General features: G+C 51.1%; 12 non-coding genes across 12 annotated transcripts; all 12 read left to right on the forward strand.

Moving 5' to 3' along the window:
* Positions 1–1,051: 1,051 nt before the first annotated feature.
* LOC127533479 (5S ribosomal RNA) lies at positions 1,052–1,170 on the forward strand. Its single transcript, XR_007941217.1, has one exon. It is a non-coding gene; the product is annotated as a 5S ribosomal RNA (ribosomal RNA).
* Positions 1,171–2,278: 1,108 nt separating this feature from the next.
* On the forward strand, positions 2,279–2,397 carry LOC127533489 (5S ribosomal RNA). The gene has a single exon (XR_007941225.1). It is a non-coding gene; the product is annotated as a 5S ribosomal RNA (ribosomal RNA).
* Positions 2,398–2,896: 499 nt separating this feature from the next.
* LOC127533500 (5S ribosomal RNA) lies at positions 2,897–3,015 on the forward strand. The gene has a single exon (XR_007941236.1). It is a non-coding gene; the product is annotated as a 5S ribosomal RNA (ribosomal RNA).
* A 499-nt stretch (positions 3,016–3,514) lies between these two features.
* LOC127533503 (5S ribosomal RNA) lies at positions 3,515–3,633 on the forward strand. The gene has a single exon (XR_007941239.1). It is a non-coding gene; the product is annotated as a 5S ribosomal RNA (ribosomal RNA).
* A 498-nt stretch (positions 3,634–4,131) lies between these two features.
* LOC127533504 (5S ribosomal RNA) lies at positions 4,132–4,250 on the forward strand. The gene has a single exon (XR_007941240.1). It is a non-coding gene; the product is annotated as a 5S ribosomal RNA (ribosomal RNA).
* Positions 4,251–4,749: 499 nt separating this feature from the next.
* LOC127533480 (5S ribosomal RNA) lies at positions 4,750–4,868 on the forward strand. The gene has a single exon (XR_007941218.1). It is a non-coding gene; the product is annotated as a 5S ribosomal RNA (ribosomal RNA).
* A 498-nt stretch (positions 4,869–5,366) lies between these two features.
* Positions 5,367–5,485, forward strand: LOC127533481 (5S ribosomal RNA). The gene has a single exon (XR_007941219.1). It is a non-coding gene; the product is annotated as a 5S ribosomal RNA (ribosomal RNA).
* Positions 5,486–5,983: 498 nt separating this feature from the next.
* LOC127533482 (5S ribosomal RNA) lies at positions 5,984–6,102 on the forward strand. The gene has a single exon (XR_007941220.1). It is a non-coding gene; the product is annotated as a 5S ribosomal RNA (ribosomal RNA).
* A 499-nt stretch (positions 6,103–6,601) lies between these two features.
* On the forward strand, positions 6,602–6,720 carry LOC127533484 (5S ribosomal RNA). Its single transcript, XR_007941221.1, has one exon. It is a non-coding gene; the product is annotated as a 5S ribosomal RNA (ribosomal RNA).
* A 499-nt stretch (positions 6,721–7,219) lies between these two features.
* Positions 7,220–7,338, forward strand: LOC127533485 (5S ribosomal RNA). The gene has a single exon (XR_007941222.1). It is a non-coding gene; the product is annotated as a 5S ribosomal RNA (ribosomal RNA).
* A 499-nt stretch (positions 7,339–7,837) lies between these two features.
* LOC127533486 (5S ribosomal RNA) lies at positions 7,838–7,956 on the forward strand. The gene has a single exon (XR_007941223.1). It is a non-coding gene; the product is annotated as a 5S ribosomal RNA (ribosomal RNA).
* Positions 7,957–8,455: 499 nt separating this feature from the next.
* On the forward strand, positions 8,456–8,574 carry LOC127533487 (5S ribosomal RNA). Its single transcript, XR_007941224.1, has one exon. It is a non-coding gene; the product is annotated as a 5S ribosomal RNA (ribosomal RNA).
* Positions 8,575–8,593: the final 19 nt, after the last annotated feature.

Genomic DNA, 8,593 nt, shown 5'->3' on the forward strand with positions numbered 1-8,593 from the left:
AAAAATATCCAAGCACCTTGTATAGTAGCTACACGTGTGACGTTTCTGAAAATCAAACAGTTTGGCAATCGGTTCAAAATTTGGCAAATAATTCCACTTTTAGATTCAGCAGTACCTCTCTCCTCCATAGATGTCTATGCACTGCTGCCTCGGCTGGCCCCGAAGCAAGATGGCGGTGCTGCAGGCACATCGCTCGAGTGGGCAGCTGCAGTCAATGAGGCGTCTACGTATATGTCTATGGTTTCTGCTATGTGTAGTCTACTTGATCGCAGCACCGACATGGCAAAATAAAAGCATCAATAAGGAAGCAGGTTATTAGAGCATGTATGTTTAACACCACATGTCTGTTTCTGTTTATAATCTCCTCTGTGGGGAGACACTGGCGATATCAGGAAAAAAAAAAAAACTAATGTTCAATTCTTAACTTGGTTTGAGGCTGCTAAACTTAATCTAGCTAGTGCAGCGACTGCAGTGTAGTTCGTCTTACTCTTTCAGCTGATACTTAGTGCTAGATGAAGTTTTTCAACACATTCAGAGGCAATTACGATATAAACAAACATTGCATTACCATACCTCCGACAGATTTCACCGGTTTCCTTATCCAGCATGTGAAGCTCCTTTCACCATCCTCACAGTCCAGCAGCTGCAGCAGGTGCAACATAAGACACAATGTGCGTGGGTCACCCAACTCTCCACCTGTATGGTCAATGGCCAGACCTACGCTGAACAGAGATCAGCTGTCACAGCCTCGGTAAAACCATTACTGTGATAGTTGAAAATGTAAAACTGGATGTAAATCAGTTGATCAGCTATCATCATTGATTGAATGAATTTCTCTTGTTTCTCTGTGTTGACGAACTTGAACAACTACCTATCAGATCTGGGGTGGCTGCAGGGGTGGCCAGTGAGATTTCAGGGGTGGCCCCGGCCACCCCAGGCCAAACCAGGCCACCCCCTAAAATCGCCATTGGAGAAAAGTCCAACAAGTGCCATGAGAGACAGCATATGAAGTTTGTCACCTATAAAAGGCTTGTGTGACGCTGGCCCTGTGGCTTACGGCCACACCACGCTGGGCACGCCCGATCTCGTCTGATCTCGGAAGCCAATCAGCGTCGGGCCTGGTTAGTACTTGGACGGAAGACCGCCTGGGAATACCAGGTGCTGTAAGCTTTTTCTGTCCTCATCCTGCAGCCGTGAAGCTTCACTCTGGCAACCGGGCCAGCACATTGAGACCCTGTTGTTCTTCAGCAGAAGCAGACAGCGCCACCTCCAGCAAGGGAGGTCAACTCAAGTGCCCTTGACGCCAAATGGAAAGCAACACTCCAATTAAAATATCAAGACAAGCGTGGCTGCCAAGGGTTTGTCAACATGTATACCCCAAGGAGTACCACTTCATCTTCAAGTATTTTTCAATATTGAAGGTTTACTGTCCCCAAGCACTGCTCTTCAACCAACAAGTTGACTTTTGACAGCTTGGTGCCACACTACAAAGGACATGGTGTAGCTTGACGTTGCTGCCAACGCTCGTGGCCGTTGTGGTCTGGCCAGCCCCGCCACGCACCCCATGAAAGAAAGAAGAAACGGGCTGAGAAAAGTCCAAGAAGTTCCATGAGAGACAGCATATGAAGTTTGGTCACCTATAAAAGGCTTGTGTGACGCTGGCCCTGTGGCTTACGGCCACACCACGCTGGGCACGCCCTGATCTCGGAAGCCAATCAGCGTCGGGCCTGGTTAGGACTTGGACGGAAGACCGCCTGGGAATACCAGGTGCTGTAAGCTTTTTCTGTCCTCATCCTGCAGCCGTGAAGCTTCACTCTGGCAACCGGGCCAGCACATTGAGACCCTGTTGTTCTTCAGCAGAAGCAGACAGCGCCACCTCCAGCAAGGGAGGTCAACTCAAGTGCCCTTGACGCCAAATGGAAAGCAACACTCCAATTAAAATATCAAGACAAGCGTGGCTGCCAAGGGTTTGTCAACATGTATACCCCAAGGAGTACCACTTCATCTTCAAGTATTTTTCAATATTGAAGGTTTACTGTCCCCAAGCACTGCTCTTCAACCAACAAGTTGACTTTTGACAGCTTGGTGCCACACTACAAAGGACATGGTGTAGCTTGACGTTGCTGCCAACGCTCGTGGCCGTTGTGGTCTGGCCAGCCCCGCCACGCACCCCATGAAAGAAAGAAGAAACGGGCTGAGAAAAGTCCAAGAAGTTCCATGAAAGACAGCATATGAAGTTTGGTCACCTATAAAAGGCTTGTGTGACGCTGGCCCTGTGGCTTACGGCCACACCACGCTGGGCACGCCCGATCTCGTCTGATCTCGGAAGCCAATCAGCGTCGGGCCTGGTTAGTACTTGGACGGAAGACCGCCTGGGAATACCAGGTGCTGTAAGCTTTTTCTGTCCTCATCCTGCAGCCGTGAAGCTTCACTCTGGCAACCGGGCCAGCACATTGAGACCCTGTTGTTCTTCAGCAGAAGCAGACAGCGCCACCTCCAGCAAGGGAGGTCAACTCAAGTGCCCTTGACGCCAAATGGAAAGCAACACTCCAATTAAAATATCAAGACAAGCGTGGCTGCCAAGGGTTTGTCAACATGTATACCCCAAGGAGTACCACTTCATCTTCAAGTATTTTTCAATATTGAAGGTTTACTGTCCCCAAGCACTGCTCTTCAACCAACAAGTTGACTTTTGACAGCTTGGTGCCACACTACAAAGGACATGGTGTAGCTTGACGTTGCTGCCAACGCTCGTGGCCGTTGTGGTCTGGCCAGCCCCGCCACGCACCCCATGAAAGAAAGAAGAAACGGGCTGAGAAAAGTCCAAGAAGTTCCATGAAAGACAGCATATGAAGTTTTGTCACCTATAAAAGGCTTGTGTGACGCTGGCCCTGTGGCTTACGGCCACACCACGCTGGGCACGCCCGATCTCGTCTGATCTCGGAAGCCAATCAGCGTCGGGCCTGGTTAGTACTTGGACGGAAGACCGCCTGGGAATACCAGGTGCTGTAAGCTTTTTCTGTCCTCATCCTGCAGCCGTGAAGCTTCACTCTGGCAACCGGGCCAGCACATTGAGACCCTGTTGTTCTTCAGCAGAAGCAGACAGCGCCACCTCCAGCAAGGGAGGTCAACTCAAGTGCCCTTGACGCCAAATGGAAAGCAACACTCCAATTAAAATATCAAGACAAGCGTGGCTGCCAAGGGTTTGTCAACATGTATACCCCAAGGAGTACCACTTCATCTTCAAGTATTTTTCAATATTGAAGGTTTACTGTCCCCAAGCACTGCTCTTCAACCAACAAGTTGACTTTTGACAGCTTGGTGCCACACTACAAAGGACATGGTGTAGCTTGACGTTGCTGCCAACGCTCGTGGCCGTTGTGGTCTGGCCAGCCCCGCCACGCACCCCATGAAAGAAAGAAGAAACGGGCTGAGAAAAGTCCAAGAAGTTCCATGAAAGACAGCATATGAAGTTTGGTCACCTATAAAAGGCTTGTGTGACGCTGGCCCTGTGGCTTACGGCCACACCACGCTGGGCACGCCCGATCTCGTCTGATCTCGGAAGCCAATCAGCGTCGGGCCTGGTTAGTACTTGGACGGAAGACCGCCTGGGAATACCAGGTGCTGTAAGCTTTTTCTGTCCTCATCCTGCAGCCGTGAAGCTTCACTCTGGCAACCGGGCCAGCACATTGAGACCCTGTTGTTCTTCAGCAGAAGCAGACAGCGCCACCTCCAGCAAGGGAGGTCAACTCAAGTGCCCTTGACGCCAAATGGAAAGCAACACTCCAATTAAAATATCAAGACAAGCGTGGCTGCCAAGGGTTTGTCAACATGTATACCCCAAGGAGTACCACTTCATCTTCAAGTATTTTCAATATTGAAGGTTTACTGTCCCCAAGCACTGCTCTTCAACCAACAAGTTGACTTTTGACAGCTTGGTGCCACACTACAAAGGACATGGTGTAGCTTGACGTTGCTGCCAACGCTCGTGGCCGTTGTGGTCTGGCCAGCCCCGCCACGCACCCCATGAAAGAAAGAAGAAACGGGCTGAGAAAAGTCCAAGAAGTTCCATGAAAGACAGCATATGAAGTTTGGTCACCTATAAAAGGCTTGTGTGACGCTGGCCCTGTGGCTTACGGCCACACCACGCTGGGCACGCCCGATCTCGTCTGATCTCGGAAGCCAATCAGCGTCGGGCCTGGTTAGTACTTGGACGGAAGACCGCCTGGGAATACCAGGTGCTGTAAGCTTTTTCTGTCCTCATCCTGCAGCCGTGAAGCTTCACTCTGGCAACCGGGCCAGCACATTGAGACCCTGTTGTTCTTCAGCAGAAGCAGACAGCGCCACCTCCAGCAAGGGAGGTCAACTCAAGTGCCCTTGACGCCAAATGGAAAGCAACACTCCAATTAAAATATCAAGACAAGCGTGGCTGCCAAGGGTTTGTCAACATGTATACCCCAAGGAGTACCACTTCATCTTCAAGTATTTTTCAATATTGAAGGTTTACTGTCCCCAAGCACTGCTCTTCAACCAACAAGTTGACTTTTGACAGCTTGGTGCCACACTACAAAGGACATGGTGTAGCTTGACGTTGCTGCCAACGCTCGTGGCCGTTGTGGTCTGGCCAGCCCCGCCACGCACCCCATGAAAGAAAGAAGAAACGGGCTGAGAAAAGTCCAAGAAGTTCCATGAAAGAGCGCATATGAAGTTTGGTCACCTATAAAAGGCTTGTGTGACGCTGGCCCTGTGGCTTACGGCCACACCACGCTGGGCACGCCCGATCTCGTCTGATCTCGGAAGCCAATCAGCGTCGGGCCTGGTTAGTACTTGGACGGAAGACCGCCTGGGAATACCAGGTGCTGTAAGCTTTTTCTGTCCTCATCCTGCAGCCGTGAAGCTTCACTCTGGCAACCGGGCCAGCACATTGAGACCCTGTTGTTCTTCAGCAGAAGCAGACAGCGCCACCTCCAGCAAGGGAGGTCAACTCAAGTGCCCTTGACGCCAAATGGAAAGCAACACTCCAATTAAAATATCAAGACAAGCGTGGCTGCCAAGGGTTTGTCAACATGTATACCCCAAGGAGTACCACTTCATCTTCAAGTATTTTCAATATTGAAGGTTTACTGTCCCCAAGCACTGCTCTTCAACCAACAAGTTGACTTTTGACAGCTTGGTGCCACACTACAAAGGACATGGTGTAGCTTGACGTTGCTGCCAACGCTCGTGGCCGTTGTGGTCTGGCCAGCCCCGCCACGCACCCCATGAAAGAAAGAAGAAACGGGCTGAGAAAAGTCCAAGAAGTTCCATGAAAGACAGCATATGAAGTTTGGTCACCTATAAAAGGCTTGTGTGACGCTGGCCCTGTGGCTTACGGCCACACCACGCTGGGCACGCCCGATCTCGTCTGATCTCGGAAGCCAATCAGCGTCGGGCCTGGTTAGTACTTGGACGGAAGACCGCCTGGGAATACCAGGTGCTGTAAGCTTTTTCTGTCCTCATCCTGCAGCCGTGAAGCTTCACTCTGGCAACCGGGCCAGCACATTGAGACCCTGTTGTTCTTCAGCAGAAGCAGACAGCGCCACCTCCAGCAAGGGAGGTCAACTCAAGTGCCCTTGACGCCAAATGGAAAGCAACACTCCAATTAAAATATCAAGACAAGCGTGGCTGCCAAGGGTTTGTCAACATGTATACCCCAAGGAGTACCACTTCATCTTCAAGTATTTTCAATATTGAAGGTTTACTGTCCCCAAGCACTGCTCTTCAACCAACAAGTTGACTTTTGACAGCTTGGTGCCACACTACAAAGGACATGGTGTAGCTTGACGTTGCTGCCAACGCTCGTGGCCGTTGTGGTCTGGCCAGCCCCGCCACGCACCCCATGAAAGAAAGAAGAAACGGGCTGAGAAAAGTCCAAGAAGTTCCATGAAAGACAGCATATGAAGTTTGGTCACCTATAAAAGGCTTGTGTGACGCTGGCCCTGTGGCTTACGGCCACACCACGCTGGGCACGCCCGATCTCGTCTGATCTCGGAAGCCAATCAGCGTCGGGCCTGGTTAGTACTTGGACGGAAGACCGCCTGGGAATACCAGGTGCTGTAAGCTTTTTCTGTCCTCATCCTGCAGCCGTGAAGCTTCACTCTGGCAACCGGGCCAGCACATTGAGACCCTGTTGTTCTTCAGCAGAAGCAGACAGCGCCACCTCCAGCAAGGGAGGTCAACTCAAGTGCCCTTGACGCCAAATGGAAAGCAACACTCCAATTAAAATATCAAGACAAGCGTGGCTGCCAAGGGTTTGTCAACATGTATACCCCAAGGAGTACCACTTCATCTTCAAGTATTTTTCAATATTGAAGGTTTACTGTCCCCAAGCACTGCTCTTCAACCAACAAGTTGACTTTTGACAGCTTGGTGCCACACTACAAAGGACATGGTGTAGCTTGACGTTGCTGCCAACGCTCGTGGCCGTTGTGGTCTGGCCAGCCCCGCCACGCACCCCATGAAAGAAAGAAGAAACGGGCTGAGAAAAGTCCAAGAAGTTCCATGAAAGACAGCATATGAAGTTTGGTCACCTATAAAAGGCTTGTGTGACGCTGGCCCTGTGGCTTACGGCCACACCACGCTGGGCACGCCCGATCTCGTCTGATCTCGGAAGCCAATCAGCGTCGGGCCTGGTTAGTACTTGGACGGAAGACCGCCTGGGAATACCAGGTGCTGTAAGCTTTTTCTGTCCTCATCCTGCAGCCGTGAAGCTTCACTCTGGCAACCGGGCCAGCACATTGAGACCCTGTTGTTCTTCAGCAGAAGCAGACAGCGCCACCTCCAGCAAGGGAGGTCAACTCAAGTGCCCTTGACGCCAAATGGAAAGCAACACTCCAATTAAAATATCAAGACAAGCGTGGCTGCCAAGGGTTTGTCAACATGTATACCCCAAGGAGTACCACTTCATCTTCAAGTATTTTTCAATATTGAAGGTTTACTGTCCCCAAGCACTGCTCTTCAACCAACAAGTTGACTTTTGACAGCTTGGTGCCACACTACAAAGGACATGGTGTAGCTTGACGTTGCTGCCAACGCTCGTGGCCGTTGTGGTCTGGCCAGCCCCGCCACGCACCCCATGAAAGAAAGAAGAAACGGGCTGAGAAAAGTCCAAGAAGTTCCATGAAAGACAGCATATGAAGTTTGGTCACCTATAAAAGGCTTGTGTGACGCTGGCCCTGTGGCTTACGGCCACACCACGCTGGGCACGCCCGATCTCGTCTGATCTCGGAAGCCAATCAGCGTCGGGCCTGGTTAGTACTTGGACGGAAGACCGCCTGGGAATACCAGGTGCTGTAAGCTTTTTCTGTCCTCATCCTGCAGCCGTGAAGCTTCACTCTGGCAACCGGGCCAGCACATTGAGACCCTGTTGTTCTTCAGCAGAAGCAGACAGCGCCACCTCCAGCAAGGGAGGTCAACTCAAGTGCCCTTGACGCCAAATGGAAAGCAACACTCCAATTAAAATATCAAGACAAGCGTGGCTGCCAAGGGTTTGTCAACATGTATACCCCAAGGAGTACCACTTCATCTTCAAGTATTTTTCAATATTGAAGGTTTACTGTCCCCAAGCACTGCTCTTCAACCAACAAGTTGACTTTTGACAGCTTGGTGCCACACTACAAAGGACATGGTGTAGCTTGACGTTGCTGCCAACGCTCGTGGCCGTTGTGGTCTGGCCAGCCCCGCCACGCACCCCATGAAAGAAAGAAGAAACGGGCTGAGAAAAGTCCAAGAAGTTCCATGAAAGAGCGCATATGAAGTTTGGTCACCTATAAAAGGCTTGTGTGACGCTGGCCCTGTGGCTTACGGCCACACCACGCTGGGCACGCCCGATCTCGTCTGATCTCGGAAGCCAATCAGCGTCGGGCCTGGTTAGTACTTGGACGGAAGACCGCCTGGGAATACCAGGTGCTGTAAGCTTTTTCTGTCCTCATCCTGCAGCCGTGAAGCTTCACTCTGGCAACCGGGCCAGCACATTGAGACCCTGTTGTTCTTCAGCAGAAGCAGACAGCGCCACCTCCAGCAAGGGAGGTCAACTCAAGTGCCCTTGACGCCAAATGGAAAGCAACACTCCAATTAAAATATCAAGACAAGCGTGGCTGCCAAGGGTTTGTCAACATGTATACCCCAAGGAGTACCACTTCATCTTCAAGTATTTTTCAATATTGAAGGTTTACTGTCCCCAAGCACTGCTCTTCAACCAACAAGTTGACTTTTGACAGCTTGGTGCCACACTACAAAGGACATGGTGTAGCTTGACGTTGCTGCCAACGCTCGTGGCCGTTGTGGTCTGGCCAGCCCCGCCACGCACCCCATGAAAGAAAGAAGAAACGGGCTGAGAAAAGTCCAAGAAGTTCCATGAAAGAGCGCATATGAAGTTTGGTCACCTATAAAAGGCTTGTGTGACGCTGGCCCTGTGGCTTACGGCCACACCACGCTGGGCACGCCCGATCTCGTCTGATCTCGGAAGCCAATCAGCGTCGGGCCTGGTTAGTACTTGGACGGAAGACCGCCTGGGAATACCAGGTGCTGTAAGCTTTTTCTGTCCTCATCCTGA

Source organism: Acanthochromis polyacanthus, chromosome 3 (assembly GCF_021347895.1).
Source record: "Acanthochromis polyacanthus isolate Apoly-LR-REF ecotype Palm Island chromosome 3, KAUST_Apoly_ChrSc, whole genome shotgun sequence".
NCBI lineage: Eukaryota > Metazoa > Chordata > Actinopteri > Pomacentridae > Acanthochromis > Acanthochromis polyacanthus.